The sequence below is a fragment of the Rosa rugosa genome, chromosome 4 (assembly GCF_958449725.1).
Source record: "Rosa rugosa chromosome 4, drRosRugo1.1, whole genome shotgun sequence".
Classification (NCBI taxonomy): Eukaryota; Viridiplantae; Streptophyta; class Magnoliopsida; order Rosales; family Rosaceae; genus Rosa; species Rosa rugosa.
The window spans coordinates 31,537,872-31,558,033 of NC_084823.1; positions in this window are offsets into that span (position 1 = coordinate 31,537,872).

Below are 20,162 nucleotides of genomic sequence, written 5' to 3' on the forward strand. Positions count from 1 at the left end.
ACATATAAACGGGCTTTAAACTTTGCCCTTAACGTCATGTTAACTAGAATTCATAATTCTACGAATCAAATAAAGGAAAACAAAATAAAGTATGAAATACACCGTGAAAGATGAATGACAAAGCCTTGAGACAAAGAAATTGAAGATCCTTGAAAGCAAGCAATCTTCTAGAGACGACACAAGGGTGGATGGCGGCTAGGATCTTGATGTATTGCATGACTTCTTCTCCTCATTGGTTGAGACACTGAGCTTCTGAAGACTAGAGAATGGAGAGAATTTTTCTGATGTTGAATTATGGGAGAATTGGTTGGTGTGAAGTGGTTTAAAGGGTGGGGGTATATATAGGGAACGGCAAAGGCTTCATGAATCTTCTTTTAATTTCCAAGGAATTATCTGGTTGCTCCACATAGCTTCAACCAATCAAATAATGCCACATAAGCCCTGCTGTGTCATCCAACCAATCAAAAGCCTCCAAAATAAAGTCCATAATTCTTCAAAATATATTATTGCCGAATTTTCCAAGATTTTTCTCTTCATTTTTCGGCCAAGGAAATAAGAATGAATCTGGACAATGAATCTGGACTTGTTTTGGACCTTTTCTTATTGCAATCCGTTGAAATTCTCCAGGAATGTATCTGGACATATTTTGAGTCCCAAAACGTCACTTTTTATACCCCCTTATATATCTCACGGCAAAAACAATTATTTCACTTAAAATTCACTCCTTTTGTGTCCAAGAAACCCTAGTATACTTAGGTCTCTTTATTTGCCCAAATTCACAAGTGTTTTAGAAGAATCTTGAGCTTTCTTGCACCATCTTCAAGCCATGTGGTCTCCTAGTGCCTTCAGAACTCCTCATATTTCGCCATTTTTCTTCATTTTTCCAATAATGCTTCCTAGTTGGCTCAGGAGTCTTGCCTTGACAAAGTTTCCTATTTTGAACAGGATTTCCTGGTTGAATAAGGATTTCCTGGCTGGACCAGGAAAACTTCATTTCTTCGTTTCAGCTCAATTTTGCAGCCATTATGCCTTGCCTTAGCTATTTCCAACGTTTCCTTGCCTTTCTTTCTCCTTTAAGCTCATTTCTACTCCACTTGCTCCATGGGACCTAAAAATATAAACTTTAATTAAAATTACTAAAAATAGAAACTTTCCTAAAAAGGGATTTATTTAAGGAAATAACTAAGTAAATATGAGGAAATTACATTTAAAACGTCGCATTAAAATGCTCCTATCAGACAATGGGGCACAATTTGATAACAAGGAACTACGGGCATACACCGAGAACATGGGCACCAAGATCCTATATGCCTCTGCGGCACATCCACAAACAAATAGGCAGGTCGAGGATGTCAACAAGATAATCAAGAAGATTCTAAAAAAGAAATTGGAGGACGCCAAGGGACTTTGGGCCTCCAAGCTCCTGGAGACATTGTGGGCCATCAGGACAATAGCAACAGAAGACACCGGTGAGACACCTTTCTGCATGGCTTTCGGCATAGAGCTAGTCATCCCCATTGAGACAAAGATACCTACTGGAAGGGTACAGTACTTCGATGTGGGTACTAACGCGAAAGGGCTCCAATTGGACGAGGATTTGCAGGAAGAGCGCCAACATGTAGCACACATGCTCAACCTGGCGAACAAGAGAAGCATATCTCGCTACTATGATGCTAAAGTTCAGTCCCGTACGCTAAAGCTGGGGGACTGGGTCATGAAGCAGGTGTACCCGGAGCCACGGGGACTGGACGCTTCCTGGAAAGGTCCCTATAAGATCATTGAGGAAGTTGGTCCTGCCACTTACTACATCCGGGGCATCGATGGACTAATGTCCCTGCACTTATGGAACACTCAGTGCCTAAGGTACTATTATAAGTAGATCCCGGAGTATCTTACCCTAGCTTTTTGATCATCCAACTATGGCAAGCTACCCATCGGGTACTTATTTTGTATGGGCCACCACTTGGTACTTAAATGGAAAAATGAATTATTCAGACCATTGCGTACATTTAACTTAGCCACCGGGCATCCCAGATACTATTGGCTACATTGTTAACTACTCTATTCCAGTAATAAGTACTTCAACATAAAAAGATGCAACAAGGCACAAATGGAAGCAATTTTAATCCCTTTCTACATTTCCTTTTAAGTAACAAAAAAAAAAGTATGGAACCATCACCAAAAGCTTGGACTCCCAAGTAAAGGAAATAATAAAAGGGACACCCCAATACCAACCTAAGGCCATTGTTCAAAATATGGGCGATTACTACTAAAAAAAAAAAACCTAGTCATGGGCCTTGGTGTGACTCCCGGAGGCATCACCCTTGGCTTTCTCTTTAGCCTCCTTCTACTGCTCCTGCTTTTTCTTCATCTTCTCCACAAGTCCATGCTTGAACCTTTTTTCATCCATGTACTCGATGTACTTATCGATCACCACCTTGTCTTCAGTAGCGATAAGCATATCGATCAGCTCTTGGGAACCTTTATATTTTGCCACTGCTTCTCAGCGCACCTCAGGAACACGACCATCCAGATACTTGACCTTGGCTCTCCACGAGTTGGCCTTCTCCTCAGCATCCTGAAGAGACTCAAGCTCCTTCTTAAGCTCCCTCACCATGCCTTCGAGTTCTGGGATCCGTTTCTAGGTGTAGATACCTCTACTAGCAAGCTAGTTTGCTACATCACCAAGCATAAGTAACACCCTCTTAGGGGGACCCACAAGCCATGGTGGGGCCCAATCGAGACATACATCTCGTAGCCCGACATACAACCTACCCCGTGGTAGTTGGAAGTGGCCAAGACCTCGCCGAGAAGCAACCTTTCCGGCCTTGCCAATATGCCTCCATAATATGTATTTCTAGACTAGAATGGGACTTCTTGTCCCACATTGAAGAACATGTAAAGGAAGGAGCCTCCCTCCCCTATAAAAGGAGACTCCTTCCCACTTACTCATCATCCCATTACATCTCATGTAATCCTCTTGGGCCACAAGGCCCAACACACATAGTTAAACTTGCAAGTGGACGTAGTCTCCCGCTAAGGCGGAAGATGAACCACTATACTTCTTGTGTCTTCTCTCTCTCTCTCACTCTCTCTCTATCTAAAGCTAACTAGAGCCTTCGGTTCTAACGTTAACATTGGCGCCGTCTGTAGGAAGCCAACACAAAGGCTTCGTCATTTTCCATGCTAACGGAGCTCAAAGAAAATTCTTCTATTTCTTCTTAGAGCTACTCAAATCTTCTTTGATTATCAATCTCCTCGGATAATCATTGGCCCCAGTGCCCAGTGTAAGCCTTGCCTAACACAAGCATACAAAAAAAAAATTACTCTGGACACCCTCCATAGCGTTAAGATCAACCCATTTCGCCAACATCTATCCGCTAGCAACACCATTCACTGCATCATCAATCAATCACAGCAGCGGCCACTTAACGCATCAAGCATTTGGTCAATCCTAGTAGCCCGGCGGCAAATTTCAGCGGCAAAGTTCAGCGGCAAACACGCTAACGCCAGCATTAACCGCCAACGCCAGGCAGCAGCTCATCAGTGCCAATCCTCAGCCTCGCTACGTAAATCCCAGCAGCGATAGCACCAGCTAGCTCCCAGCGTTTGCACGCCAGCGCCAACACGCCTTTCTTTCAGCACCGAGCACTAGAGCTAGCAGCAAGCCCAAACGGCGAACGATAGCATCAGGCCAAGCGCTGCAGACACCATCGGCAAAACCCAAACATGGCACCGCCAAACACAACATCGCTAACGAAGCCTTGACAGAGCAGCATATCGGATGCCCAACCTCCTCGGCGTATTACCCCGCCATGTCCTTCGATCAAATCCTCCGCTGAGCACCAAGCCTTCGCCAAGACCAGCGCGTCCGCGGCATCAGTAGGCAGGCGAGGCCAGTGGTCTCCAGTCAGCGACCCCACTTAGCGAGGCTAGCGGTAAGCCCAGACAGCCAGCAAGGCTAGCGGTCCCGGCACCAACAGCCCAGCAGTACCAGCGGCGACATCTTCCGCTAGCAAGGCTAGCGTGTCCAGCGACCATCTTCCGCTTGGCGAGGACAGCGGCCATCACCCGCTAGCGATGCCCAGCAGTACCAGCGGCTTCATCTTCCGCTAGCCAGGCTAGCGTGTCCAGCGGCCATCTCCCGCTAGCGACACCCAGCAGTACCAGCGGCGACATCTTCCGCTAGCGTGGCTAGCGTGTCCAACAGCCATCTTCCGCTTGGCAAGGCCAATGACCCAGCGACAGCGGCCATCTCCCGCTAGCAACGCCCATATCCCAGCACATATCCCGCTAGCGACGCCCAGCGGTAGAAACCCAGCGGCAGCCCAGCTAGGCTAACCCAGCAGTAATCCAGCACCCAGCGGTAGCAACCCTGCTGGGTGTCGCTGCTGGAGCGTAAGTAACTATATCTTCCTTTCTTTACGCTCTTTCAATTTGAGCTAGTGCCATGCCAATGCCATGTTTTTATAACTCTTAAGCATGCCTACAACATTTCGTAGATTTGGGAACACCTTCTAGGCCTTACATGCTAGATATGCCATGCTTCACATATCGATCTCAATGATCCTTAAGCATGCCTACAAAAATACAAAATGTTATTAGTAACTTTATTACAAGTACATGCTATACACATATGCCATGCTTCTATTTAGTTGCAACCCAATTAAATAAACATGTGACAATCAAACAAACTATGCCATGCTTATCTTATTTGTTGTTCATACAATTAAGCAAGATTTACATGTACACTATATGTAAACACATTGTTTAGCCTTCGGGCACCATACTTTGTCAAATCTCCCTACGGAAAAAATAAACCTAAACGGGTCTAGACTCCACGAGTCTATGGTCCACTACCAACCGCTAAGCGGTAAGGCAACGCCTCATAATGACAATGACCGCTACGCGGCATTGCAATCAAGCTTTTCTCCTCAGGGAAAGAGTAAAGGGAACGGTTAACGCAGCCCACGGCAGCCATTGATCCGACAGTTAATTCCCGACGCTTGGGTGTCAAAGATTAGGTTCGCTACCTAACACCCCGAGCTTTCAAGCTCTCGCCTCAGCGGCAACCCTGAGCTCTCACGCTCACGCCTCCGCGGCACCCACGAGCTTCGCGCTCATGCCTTCCCGGCAACTCCCGAGCTTCCCGCTCACGAGCTCTCACGCTCACGCCTCCGCGGCACCCACGAGCTTCGCGCTCATGCCTTCACTACATCCCTAAGCTTCCCGCTCACGAGCTCTAACGCTCACACCTCTACGGCACCCCCGAGCTTCGCGCTCATGCCTCCCCGGCAACCATCGAGCTTCCCGCTCACGCCTTCACGGCATCCCTGAGCTTCCCGCTCACGAGCTCTCACCCTCACGCCTTCCCGGTACCCCCGAGCTTCCTGCTCACGAGCTCTCACGCTCATGCCTCCCCGGCAACCATCAAGCTTCTCGCTCATGCCTTCCCGGTAACCCCCGAGCTTCCCGCTCACGAGCTCTCATGCTCACGCCTCCGCGGCACTTACGAGCTTCATGCTCATGCCTTCACGGCATCCCCGAGCTTCACGCTCACGAGCTCTAACGCTCATGCCTCTACGGCACCCCCGAGCTTCGCGCTCATGCCTTCCCAGCAACCATCGAGCTTCCCGCTCATGCCTTCCCGACAACCATCGAGCTTCCCGCTCACGCCTTCCCGACAACCCGAGCTTCCCGCTCACGCCTTCCCGGCATTCTCTAGCTTTACACTCATAACCCCTCGAAATAGTACATGTTAATGGAACATTGAATTCTTCTACCATTTGTCGTTTGCAACAAATCAAATTCTTTTCGTGTTCCATTAATACGACCGAAAACCAAACAAACACAAGCGTTCGCGTATTCATCGTTCACGAATTACAAACGCTTACCTTCATTGCACATGCAACTTACACCGAGAGTAACCTCGTCAACTCGGCCTCGTTCGTTCTCTTGCGAGCACCACGCGCATCATATGCAATCGGTATATATACTCATTCTTATTATGCTCAAACAACCATATGCGTTCTTGAGCCTATACGTCATAAACGATCATACTCGACGGCATTCTCATGTATACATCGATATGTATCATGCACCTCGTACATTCATATATGCCAATGCATATCAAAGTAACTCACATACGTTGCCCAATACAACAAGCATTCTACATATGGGCGTTTTTTGTCTTTGTTGTGCAGATTAACGAGTCCCTTCTTGCTTACGGAGTTCGGGGACTTGTGGGGGCTCAGTGCCGCTCGGACGTCACTTATGCTTGATGACATCATGTATAACTCCCCAACCAAGAAACTCCTCTTACTTGGGGACTTCGGGGACTTGTAGATACATCTACTAGCAAGCTAGTTTGCTACATCACCAAGCATAAGTAACACCCTCTTAGGAGGACCCACAAGCCATGGTGGGGCCCAACCGAGACATACATCTAGTAGCCCGACATACAACCTATCCCGTGGTAGTCGGAAGTGGTCAAGACCTCACCGGGAAGCAACCTTTCCGGCCTTGCCAATATGCCTCCATAATATGTATTTCTAGACTAGAATGGGACTTCTTGTCCCACATTGAAGAACATGTAAAGGAAGGAGCCTCCCTCCCCTATAAAAGGAGACTCCTTCCCACTTACTCATCATCCCATTACATCTCATGTAATCCTCTTGGGCCGCAAGGCCCAAATCACATAGTTAAGCTTGCAAGTGGACGTAGTCTCCCACTAAGGCGGGAGACGAACCACTATACTTCTTGTGTCTTCTCTCTCTCACTCTCTCTCTATCTAAAGCTAACTAGAGCGTTTGGTTCTAACGTTAACACTGGGCCTCCTCCAGCTTGTCTACTTTCACCATCAAGGAAGTAACCTTCTGCCTCAAGGAGTCTCGCTCCTTCTCCAGCTTGCCTTTCTCCTCGTGAAGGTACTTCACCTGGCCTGACAGACTGCTAACCTTCTCCTTCATCTTCGTGTCCTCCTTGCTAGCATCGATCGCGTAGACATTATACAAAACCTGTAACACTATCATCAGTGAAAAAGGTAAATTAGCTAAGTGAGGGAGTGGAGTTCTACGTACCCGCATCATCGACTCCCGGGCCAGACAACGGTTCTCCTGCGGGGTGTTATTCTTCTCTCTCACCCAGGCCAGGTCAATGTCCTTCAGGTCCGCGAACATGGATAGCACGAACCTCTCGTCTGCCACCCCGTATTCATACAGAAGTTGCTTGATGAGCTTCTTAAGGATCAATGGTACTTCTGGAGATAGAAGGCCCAACGACTGGGTAGACTCCGGGAGCACTTGGTGACTCTTCCGGGGTTTCTTACCACCGATACCTGCGACATCTTTGCCGGTCTACGTCACCTCCTCCTTGTCCCCGCTCCTGTGGCGGTGGCGGTAGTGCCTTTTCCTTTTTTCCCCAGGAAGGATCCCTTCATCACTCCCTAGGGACCCGCTGGAGCGGGAAGTCTGCAAACCCGTGGCCTGTGCCTTTCCCTTCTCCGGGTCCACCATTGTAACCACCGTATCCACCGGGGCTTCTTCCCTCTTGATTATCGGAGCATTTGGGTCCGAGTCTCCAGCAGGATCTCCTCGACTGACCACCTGGTTTTCTTCGCAGCCAGGTCCACGTTAATCCTCCCCTTCATTGATCAGTGAGTCCATCAAATTCTCGTACTGCATCCTGTCAACGAGTTTTCTCTTCCGGAGTTTTCTCTTCGGAACTTTAACTACAAGGAAGTTAATGTCAGAAAAATCAATAATAAAAAAACACAAACAAGAGTGCATCTATGTGCCCATCTCATCGGGTACTCTTCCTATCCCCAATCTATTAAGTATTTAGTATCAAATGAACCTATAGGAACTCCTATCCACAGGATCGCTCCGCGAAGCATACACTCTAGCTATCCGCTTCCTCTCTACTTCGGATAACGTGTAAGACTGATCCCCGATGGCTTGGAACGTTCCCGTTTGGTACCACTTCTTGTTCTTTATCTTCTACCAGCCCCCAGTAAGAAATACCTTGTTCCTCCACTTCTTACTTTGGGAAGTGGGCAAATCAGTGACCAATGGCTCATAGTCCAGGGTAGTAAAACTAACGATACCATGGCTCCCAGCCTTCTGTGAGTACACCACTCGGTACACTGCTCTGAACTCGTTGATGGATGGCCATCCCATGTCGCACAGATCCCACATGGCAGTCATGGTTAGGATCTGTCACCACACATTTGGCATCAACTGCCCCGGCGCCAAGTTCAACATTCGTAACAGGTACTGCAAACACCTTGGCAATGGTAACGACAGCCCTTGGTATAGCTGGTTCTCGTGGAGCGCCACCCACCCAGGGGGTGGGTTCGATGCCAGCTTACCGGGACCCAACGGCCTTAACTCCACCCCGTTGGGTATTCCCCACCTAAGCCTCATAGAAGTGATCTCCTTCATTGTCATACTTCTCACGGGTTCATCGCAAATGGTCACATCCACTAGCGTGTATCTTGCCTTGAGTATTCCTTGAGGTATTACAACCTTAACCTCCTCCTCCGCCCCCCTGATCCCGAACTTTCTCCACTCTCCGAACCACCGTTGTTCTCAATACCCGCCATCGCCCCAGCAGAAGATGCAGTATCCTCAACCCTAGAACTATCCTGAGCACCGATCTGCTCCAGATACCGGTCTATCTCTACCTCCGCTTGCCTCTCGGAGGTTTGGTAAGAGGATCCTGCACCCTTAGCCACGACATTTGTTCTTGATTCCATCCTAGCCTATCGAATACACTATCGCGTTGAACTTCGCACCGGTATCTGGAATAAGAAACATAGGGCACAGAAGTCAGCCTAAGTATTTGGCACTAGGGCTTTATTGAAGTTCGGATCACTCCCCACTTCAACTTTAAACCCAGAAATCAAGCAAAACCCATATTGCTATTTACAGATCGCTGCCCAAAACACAGATTACATCATATTTGAATTGTTTGTCAAACCAAATTACCATTGCAAACACATAAACAAAGAAGAAAACAAAACCAATGTCTAAACCCAGAAACACATAGCATATGCCAGGATTCAACAAAAAAGAGGCTGGAACAACACATACCTAACAAACACGCTTCGACGACCGCTTCTCCTTTCGAGCTCCCAAATTCTCACAACTCCGGCGACTCCGCTACGACACACTCGACACAGAGAAACCACTATTTGCACAAGGAAGGGGAAGAACGACAGAAACGAAAGCAAGAATGACAAAAATGAAATCAAGAGCAAAAAAATGAAGCACACTGTTCTCTTTCCCTCTTAAATTCAAGCATAGACAAATTGTAACCGTTGAAGCCTAAACGCCCACCACCGTCAGATTGGGACACGTGTCCCACACACCCTTTCAACTTCCAATGTACGCAATTATCAGAACTGAAGGAACGTGCATTTATTATCGTCTTGGGAACCAATGCCACACGTGGCTTACATGCACAACACAAAGTATTTGCCCATCAGGTATAAGAGGCTCAAGCCCTCGTTCTACCCCCTTAGGTACAAGAGGCTCCAGACCTCATTCCACCCCATTGGGTATAAGAGGCTCAAGCCCTCCTACCCCATCGGGTACAAGAGGCTCAAGCCCTCGATCTACCCCATCGGGTACAAGGGGTTCAAGCCCTTGATCTACCCCAGCGGGTACAAGGGGTTCAACCCCTCATTCTAACCCATTGGGTACATGAGGCTCAACTCTTCATTCCACCCCATTGGGTACAAGAGTCTCAAGCCCTCTATCTACCCCATCAGGTACAAGGGGCTCAACCCCTCATTCTACCCCATTGGGTACATGAGGCTCATCCCTTCGCTCTACCCCATCGGGTACAAGAGGCTTAAGCCCTCATTCACCCCATCAGGTACAAAGGGACTCAACCCTTTTTCTTCTACCCTATTGGGTACCAAAGGCCAAAGCCCTTGTTCAAAACCATTGGGTATAAGAGGCTCACGTCCTCATACTGCCCCATCGAGTATATACCACTATAGCCTAGCTACCTACAGTGACTTCAACAAAAAAAAAAAAAAAACCCGTCAAGACATTCCTTGAACGGGAACGTGGGGGACTCCATACAGGCACATGAAACTACCAAACCTTGTGCCAAAACTTACGCAAGTCCCCACCCAAGAAACATTTTGAACGGGAACTTGGGGGACTTGTACATACCAGCAAATACTTGACTGTATCATGGCCGGGTCCGACACCCACCAAGATGATGCTCACAATAAGCGGCACCTGGGGTGACAAATGTCTCAGGCCTGCCCGTAGAACTCACCAAGGTACATACCAGAACCTACTATTATTACAAAGGGGTGAACTGCATCCCACATTGAAGGAATGGGAAGCACCTTTCCCATTCTCAGATATATAAGTCAAGCTCAACCACCTTCTAGAAGTAATAACTTCTCATTCATTACTGTTACTCTGTCAAATTACATACATAACCTGACTTCAGCATCGGAGAGACATAAACCGTCCGGGACGGTTTATACATCTGACGTTGTGTATTCCTTCGACAAAGTCCCGGAAGTATTTTGGTACTCGCTTAGAGGTATAACATTCTGTCAGACCATCCCAGAGCAATCACCAGAAACACTTTGTACCAAAAAGAATAAAATCTCATATATCATTGAGAATTTTGTCTCAATATTCATTTCAGTTAACTAAATGTATTAATAACAAAACTAATAAAATACTTGTACAACCTAATAAAATACTTAAACGAATCGTCTGCAATTCTTCTAACACTGTGAAATGCACCGCTGAAATTAATATTCATAATTGACCAAAAAAAAAAATTGACCAGAAATTAATATTCATGTATCATTATGTGGCCATTGGCCAATAGCAAAGCCTCCCAAGTAGGTCATATGCACATATTGACTGCTATGCACATAATGTCCTTCTTCTGCACTTGAATGCATTAACAAAAGTCAAGCTCCACCACATAATGACCATTATAGCAATTTACCATTAGAACTTGATCTGCTGTCGGCCTCAATTCCAATGAAACACAAATGGATTTGACAGAAGGAGAGAGAAATACAGAGACAGAAATTCCATGCGTGCTATAAGCTTCTGCCATTTCCTTACTTTTATGCGCCATTTGTATTTCACTATTTCATTAGATTACGCTTCCTCACTTTAGAATAAGCAGTTAATCATTTGCAGCACTAACTTTACACTCTGGTCACCATCGATGGGATTCCCTTTTTCTGAAGGAAACCTTAATACTTGTAGTACTTACCTTAATTAATGTGTGTAGGATGTGCATGATACCGTTGGCTAGCCCAGCCAAATCTACGTCAGAGCACACTGAGGATCATGTTTATTAATTGCTGAACTAAATCAAGAATATCATTGCAACAGATGAACAGATAGACATCAAGAATATTTTCGCAGCAGATCGAGAGTTATCCTCAGCTTCATTTAGATATAAAAGGCCGTTTTAGAGAAAACCTCATTATTTTAAGAATTTGGAAATTTTTATTATTTTATACTAGTATATGATCTAATTTAATGATTTCTTACAACCGTTGATCATTTAGATTGCATAGGAGTGTCTAAAAAATTCAATCAAATCCATTATCATTTGGTCATTCAAATTATGTAAACAAATGTAGTTTGCTAAATAAAATTAAAACGAATATTGTGATAATCATTCAAATTGTTAAATATTTTTTAATTTGACTAATTTTTTGTATGATTTATCTATACTATTATTAAGAGAAGAGGCTTTGTTAGCCGAAATTAAAAAATTGTACCAAAATAACCCTGAAATATTAATAAACTTTCATACTCATAAAATATAAAGGGATAATATAGTCAAATTACAAGAGAAACAGAAAAATAAGAAAAGAAAAAAAAATAGGGAAATAGATAAATACGTGGGAGAACTATCAACCCTATGAATAACTATCCACTAAATTCATTTTCTCTGCAGATAACTACCCACTATCTGTTTACACAACGAAAGTTTTTCTTTTATATGCAAAGTATGTGATTGCAGACTAGTATGTATGTATGTAGTCAAAGAATGAATGAATTAAATTATTAAACTACATGTTAAAAATAAAAGCATCCTCAAAAAAAAAATCCTTATATTTTTAAATTTAAAGAGATTTTCTCTAAATTCTATATCTGTGCGCGCACGCGCACGTGTCTAATATATATATATATATATATATCACCACCCCATATGCCACTAGCCCACCAGATCTTATTTGCAATACTTTACAGCGAGACATGAGATTCTGTGGGAGAAAAAAGGAGGGTTTTATATAATCAATCCTCGTATATTGGTTTTTTTTTTTTTTATTCCAATCCTCGTATATTGTTTATATTGGGATATTTCAGCGGTTAACTAGGTTGACATGTATCGTTTCTGCAATGCCTTTATAACTTTATTAATATGGGAATTTCATCTCCTAGTGGGCTGTAGAAAGCTCTCACAGCACTCAATTTAATTTTTGTTTATTTTGTAAGCTCTCATGTTTTAGAAACCCTAGGCGTGATCTCGTGCTTCTCTCCATCCCTAGGCGGCCGCATGTTGTCTACACGGCGATCTTGCGTGTAGCTTCATTGGTTAATTACTCTCCGAGCCGAGTTTGGAGGCAGACTCTTCCGGCTATAACCGTTCTCAGGTTGCGCTCCTTAGGACCGCTTTGGGGTCTTCCTACTCTAGGTCATTTTTGGATTTCTTCCTGTTGACTGTCCTTGAGGTGGTCGTGGCCAAGTAATGCTTTCGATGTTCCTGCACTTTCACCCACTGATTTTGCTTTTTGGACTGTCACAGGGTGAGAACCTTGGGTCAAAGATAAGTATATATATATGAGGAAATGATGTGGTGCGGTGATATGATTGATGTGATGTGTACATACAATATTATTATTTATATTTAGCAGGAATGAAATCTTATTAATCATGTAACCATATTACATTGTCGGCTTATCGCTAATATTAATCATTGATTGATAAATTTACGCATTTAGTGAGTAAATTATATAATATACCAATAAAGTGTGTTATTATATCTGCTATACGGGAAACTGAAAATATCAATTGACTGAGCTACTTGGAGACCAAGCAACAACAAGAGATATGACGATTGACTAGGGCAGCGCTATGTGTGCCGCCACCAAACCAAACAACCAAAGCGACCTCCGTCGCTATTCTGTTGATCCCAAACCTAGCAACATGTCCAGCATTGATGCTGTAACCTCGTCCTTTGCTGCATCACTTGCGCTTGCTAGCAGTGATGTCGTAGATGTCTCAAGAGCCTCGAATGGAATCCAGCAACGTGCCAAGCAATCTTTTCTGTTGGCACGTCCTCTGGTGAAGAAACCGGCTGCTTTGAATGATCTGAAACGTTTTTTCCGGCGAGTATGGGTCCTTGACAAAGGTTTCAAGATTCAAGAGCGGGCTCCAAACCGTTTTGTCCTGGAATTTGATTTGCGCAAAGATCGTAGCAAGGTTTTAAAGGGTGGACCATGGCGTTTTAGCCAGGCTCCGGTTGTGCTTCAGGAGTATGATGGCATCAAGGCTATTGAAGAGGTTGATCTGACTGTCCTCTTCTTCTGGGTTCGACTTAGTAATATTCCGCCATTGTTTGAGGAGCCTGACATGATCAGAGGTATTGCTTCTGTGGCTGGTAAGTATCTTGAGTTGGATGATAAACTCTTTGCAAATACGGGTAAGGTTAGGGTTCATGTGGCACATGATATTTCGAAACCTTTTTTCCTCAAGAAAACCCTAAAACTGTCACCTGGAGTAGAGGTTGAAATTTCATATTTTTTTGAAAACCTGGTAGGCAAGTGTGATCATTGCAATTTGATTTATCATGAGGGAGACTATTGCCCTTTGCTTGGTAGCCATGCCACAACAGGTATAAGACGCAGCACTGGAGAACAGAGGAAGGATTTGGTTGGTCCTTCTCTAGGGTTTGCGGCTAACACTTTTGTAGATGGAACCTTTCGTTTTCAAGGTGTGCAGACACCTATTTTGCCATCTATCTACAGGTCCTTATTCCAGCCCAAGGAAGCTTCTAAAGCACGCAAACCTATCATACTGCGTGACAGAGTTCTAAGTGCCACAGAAATGGAGAAGGAGGTGCACCAACCTTTAGCGTTGGCAGTAATTGCAGCTCCGGACATGGAGGTCTCATCTTCTGAACTTATCGCTCCAAGTGAAGGCATGGAATTTGATAAGAAGGTAGGGTCTGCAAGAAATAGCCCGAAGGCCTCTAAGGATGCAGAACCAGCTGTACCGGTTGAAGCAGAGAACAAGGAGAGTAGGGGTGACAAGCGTCACCTCCCCCCCTCTCCTTCAAAGTCTCCCCAAAAACTAAAGATTCTGCTACCAGAATTATTCAAACCGTTGCTGCCAGATATCCAGACAAAGAAACAAAAACTGCCTATGTTTACAAGTAAGTTCTCTGCCAGATCTTTGGGTATGGTTGAAGCTCCTGGTAATATTTTAGTGCCTAAAGATGTGATGCAAACAAGCTCTGGCACAAAGAAGAAAAGAGGAAGGCCTCTGGGAGCAAAGAATAAAAATCCTCCAAAGTCAAAGAAGGTTGCGGATGCGCAAGAGACTTGTTTTGCTTATCTCTCCAAACCTCCTAGCCCAACTGTTAAGGGCAAGGAGAAAATTTAAATTTTGTTTTTATTTCTAAACTTTGCCTAATTGCTATGTATTGCTTTTCATAGTTATTAGGCTCGCTTTTGAATAAGTGAGCACTGGTTGTCTAATGGGTGGTGCTAGCATACCACGTCCTAAACTTGTCTAAAGATGGCAAGGGAAGGTATGTATCCGTGCCATTCTGGCTTGAGTTGAATGAAATGATTGATTTGGTTCAAAAAAAAATATCTGCTATATTATTATCTAGCATAAATGAAATGAAAGCATCATTAAGAGCATCTCCAATAAAATTGGAACGGTAATAAAAGACAGATGAATTTATATCAACTCATAACTTTAATCCACCGTGGATAGCAGAAACCAAATTTTAAGTTAAAATTAGCACAAGAGAAAGAGAATCTCATATGTTATCTTTCTTTATTATTATTTCTCTCACTCTCTCTCTTATGTTTCTCTTTCTTCTAATCTCTCTCTTTCTCTTCTAAAATTATTCTGGGTTGTGGGAGGTGCCGCCGCAAGAGGTACAACAAGAGGGCATGGGCTACCAATGCAGTAGAGAGATGCAGCGGCGCCGTGAGGAAAAGAATATGAAATATTGTGCTCAAGCAATGAAGCCATGAAGGGAAGGAAAAGAATTTTGCGTAGCGGCTAGAAGAGCTGCGGGAAAGAAATACAGCTGGAAAAGAAAAAAAAAAGGATAATATAATAAAATAATATATCTGTTTTAGAGAAACGAAAATTGAGAGAAAATCGTTGTGTATTCTCATTGATAATAGAGGCCTCATTATATAGAGGATTACAATGCAGAGTCTGAATCATAGAAGGAAAGATAATCGTACATTGAATAGGAATCTCTAGATTATTCTAATTAAACCCTATTACCACTAGGTCAAGTAACCTAGAGTTTGGGCTAGACACAAAATAAGGTTTTACTTGAACACTCCCCCTTGTGTCGCCTAAATGCGGTGCTTCTCTAGTTGCCTCGTTAAAAACCTTGCCGAGTAACAAAAACTCAGTGGGACAAAAATAACCTCGGTCGAAGGGGAAAAAGAGCACAATACATGTCACGCCCCGAATTTTGAATAACAAATTCAAATCCGAAACATGAATTAAACAACTTAAACAAATAAACATTCTGAATTTTTTTTTTTCAGAAACAACCTCGCCACTCACGCTCAAATTCAAAACTCGAAGACCTCGAGTTAATTATTACAACTCACTCGTACAAAGTAACTTGTAAAGCTCTAATGAGCATAACAAACCTCACAACTGAAAATCAGAGTATTACAAAGCAGCTACTCTACACGGTTCGATCACCTTCCTGAATTCTCCAGTCCTGTAGGATTATCCGCTACACCGTTTGAATAGTGTACCGGGATTGCAACAACAAAAAACCCGGTAAGCTTTTGACAGCCAGTATGAGTAAAAGAAAGAATGGTTGATTTATTATAACACAGTACTTTTAACTCAAGTAACAACCAACAATTTCAACATCCACAAAGAAAACCACAATCTCGATAATCGATCACCAAAATCATTAACTCCAAATCATTTGAAATCACACACAAAGAAATCAAATGAATCACTCATCTCTACTCTTAACAAGATGTCTTTATCCCCACAATACGGAATAATATTTCTCCACTTTCTACAAGTCTCATCCATCACTGCACTTCCCAATTAAACTAATAAGAACATTAATCATGCATAGAAAGTTAATTCAGGAAATAACCAACACGCATAAAATCAGAAGTCATAGTAATCCCTGCATATAATTTAGTTCAGGAGATTACATTAAAATCAAACAATAAAATGAAAACGAGAAATAAACGGGAAATCGAACCATAGAAATGATCAAGGAAATAAATAGAGATAATAAACAATATAACCGAAAAAGAAGAAAAGAGAAAAAGAATAGAAATTTAAACAAAAGAATTAACAAGAAAATTAATTAAAAACATCATCAACTCACACTAATAAATCCATCCAAAACTCAACACCTTTTACCAAAAGGACTCTTACAAGTCACATCGTGACAAAATCATAGGAAATGTTAACCTAACAAATCATTATGAAAATCCGGTCCAACCTTGACACGTTGGCAGACAGACTAGAGCTCTAACTGATCGAAATCACTAACCGGGCCAAAGGCGTAATTACGATATATTGCCTGAGGATGCAACCTGCAAACCCCGGATCTTTAGGCCAACCTGACCCTTAGATCAAAACATTTAAGCGAGTCGCACTAGACCCAAAATGTTAAAACAAATCAAACGGAGAAATCACAACCTGTGACTCTCAAATCCTCAGACCACCGGTCGTCAGATTAAAACATTTAAAATGGTCATACCGGACCTGAAAATGTTTCCCAACCCAAAAGGAGAAATCACAACCTGCAACTCCCCAAATCCTCAAACACTTTTCAAAACAATAGAAATACCATTTCCCACGACATATTGTTTCCCGAAAAGTCATACCCAAAAACAATATATGAACTCACTCACAAATATTGTTTGCATCACAACAATTCTACCAATACATATATGTTTCCGACATATGTAAATATTCAATTCAATAATCCACATACCACAATGCCACACCATCCATATATATATTCCACATAAATATATATATACGTAATTATCCGCTCAGGGATAATCACTAATACCAACTATAGTCCACACAATAAAATCGTGAAATTCATTTTTATAGTTTAAATACATTTTACTTACCTATGGACCGTAGTTGATCAAGCCCATATGATTTAAAACAAATATTTATTTCATAAATATTTTCACACAATTACGACAAAATAAAGTAATTAAATTTATTCGGTTCGTAATATGAACCACGTGAGGTTTACTCACCTCTGATCCAGCTGCGTCTTCTTAACAGCTCAATTAACAATCTCACGAATCGTCCGCCAAATAAATCCATCGATCACCTAATCCAATAATGATCTTAACTTAGCCAACAACTCAAAAGCACACATATACGGGAATCTGACGGTCGGATTCTAACTTATATAAAAATCCGACGGATGGATTCTCACAAATCGCCTCCCGAATCACCATTTCTCAATTATACGAAGATCCAACGGTCGGATATTCGTCCGTGACCACACAAAGTCATCGGGACAGTCATATGATCAACATATCAAATCTACAATTCCATCAGACGGTCTGATCTTCACAGATCACAAATCGAACGATCGAAATCGATCGAAACTTAAAAATTCAAAACTTAATCATACGATATCCAAAAATTACGTGTAATATACCAAAATGATCGTATTGAAATATAGAATCTGAAAATGTACAGAAACCATATTTTTGATCCCCGGAGGTGGCCGGAAAGGGCCGCCGGAGTTAGTGGCAGAGCCGCCGCCGACCACCACCAATGGTGTCGGGGCCGGGCTGCTCTTCTTCCTCTCATCATGCTTAACAACTTTCATAACTACCATGTAAGCTGAAAAGGACCGGAAGTGGTTGAAATTACCTAAAACAGTCGAGGTGGCCGGAATTTTTCCAGAAACCGGTGAGAATTTGCAAAAACCGGCGAAGCTCCGATCAACGTAAAAATGTCCTCCTTTCGCTTCGATTCCTTCAGGAGACTTGTTCAGAACTTAAAGACGAACTCACTGGTTCAAGAATCACTCAAAACGAAGCTCTACAGCTCGAGATATCTTGATCGAAAGCGTCGGTGGCCGGAAAATTTCCAGAATCCGGCGAGCTTGAATTCCGACGTAAAAACTTCAATTTCTCGCTTCGATCCCTTCATGAAAGTTGTTCAAAACTTCAATCTGAGTTCACCAGCTCAAGAATCACAAGAAATGATGGTCTGTAGCTCGAGATATCCGGATCGATAGCTCCGGTTTCGTTCTTGGTTGGGTTTGACTTGCAGCCACTGCTACGGGCCACGCCACCGTGTGAGGCTGCTTCTGGGAGCTTCAGGAAGTTGAGGCGAGCTTGTGGATGGATTTTGGTGAGGATTGGTGACCGGTAGCTTGAGATATCAAGCTTGGTTCCAAAACGAGCTCAAACCGGGCGGAGCTTCCCGCCGCCGCTGGTGGCCGTGTCACGGTGCAAGGCTGCCTCTGGCAGCTGCGCAAGGCTGAGACGAAGCAAAAGGAAGTGGTTCGACGCCGTTTGGTGGCCGGTGGAGGTAGAGAGAGACCGAAGAGCCTTTGCTCTGTCTTTCGGTTTCGGTCGAGCGAGAGAGAGAGAGAGAGAGAGAATTGTCTGCTTCTTTCAATTATGCAGACATGTATGATGATTAGAACAACCGGCCTTGAATCAAGGTACACCTTACCTTTTAACAAAGGTGTTTGCCACCAAATTGTTTTGAATAAAAAAAACAGGTTATTACAATCTACCCTCCTTAAAGAAATTTCGTCCCGAAATTTAAGCGCAAGTTAATTGCTCTCGATTACGGTTAACCTAACCATCGAATCTCCATCTTTCCCAAAACTGTTGTAATCTACAAAGCCACAGCCCTTTGTATAAAAATACATTCCTATGGCCACTAAATCCTTTCATCACGATGTAAATTCTCAAAACAACTGCTCAACATCACTCCACATCAATTACACAAAATCATCACGTGGATCATCACATAGATCATCACTTAGATCTTCACAGAGATTATCTTATAGATCCTCACATAGATCATCACTCTGTACTGGCATACAAGCACAGTAAAGACTCCCACAAAGCGTTTCGCTACTCCATTAGCATCACGGTAAATCTCTATAGTAAAACTTAAGCATGCACTATTCTACACAACAATAGAGATGCATCACTCAAAACAAATCATTCTCAAAAGCACGCCAATAAAACATGTCACCCAGTGATGATGACTTGGGCTTGCTCAATCCTTGGGCTAAGCATTAGGGCTGGCCAATTGGGCCGAAGAAACCGAACCATTCACATTTCGAACCGGCCCGAACCAATTTGGGTTTAACATTTGGGCCTACCATTCGGGCCGAACAATTGGGCTTACTATTTGGGCCTACCAATCGGCCCACCGACTTCCAGCTCGGCTACGGTATGAAATTGTACATACCGTAGGTATACCGTATATATATATGCATACCGTACATACCGTATATATGTATGCATATCGTACAACTGTATAAACGTATGCATACCGTACAGACCATATATACGTATGTATACCGTACATACCGTATATACGTCCGTATATCAAGCATATATGGGATCCAAAAATATTTGTAAGAGGTAAGGTTCGAACTCCCGACCTCGAACACGAAGGTTTTGCTCCCAACCACTGAAGCAAGAGCTGCCTTCATTAATATATGCTCACGTGTTATATTTATTATGTCATAAGCGACATAAATAAAATAACGGGGGAGGCAAGGTTCGAAACCTTAACCTGCTGCACGAAACCTTTGTCCCCAACCACTGGAGCACAAGCTGTGCTTAATATAATGTGTACAAATTTTATACTTATTATGTCATAAACGAACATAATAAAAATAAACGA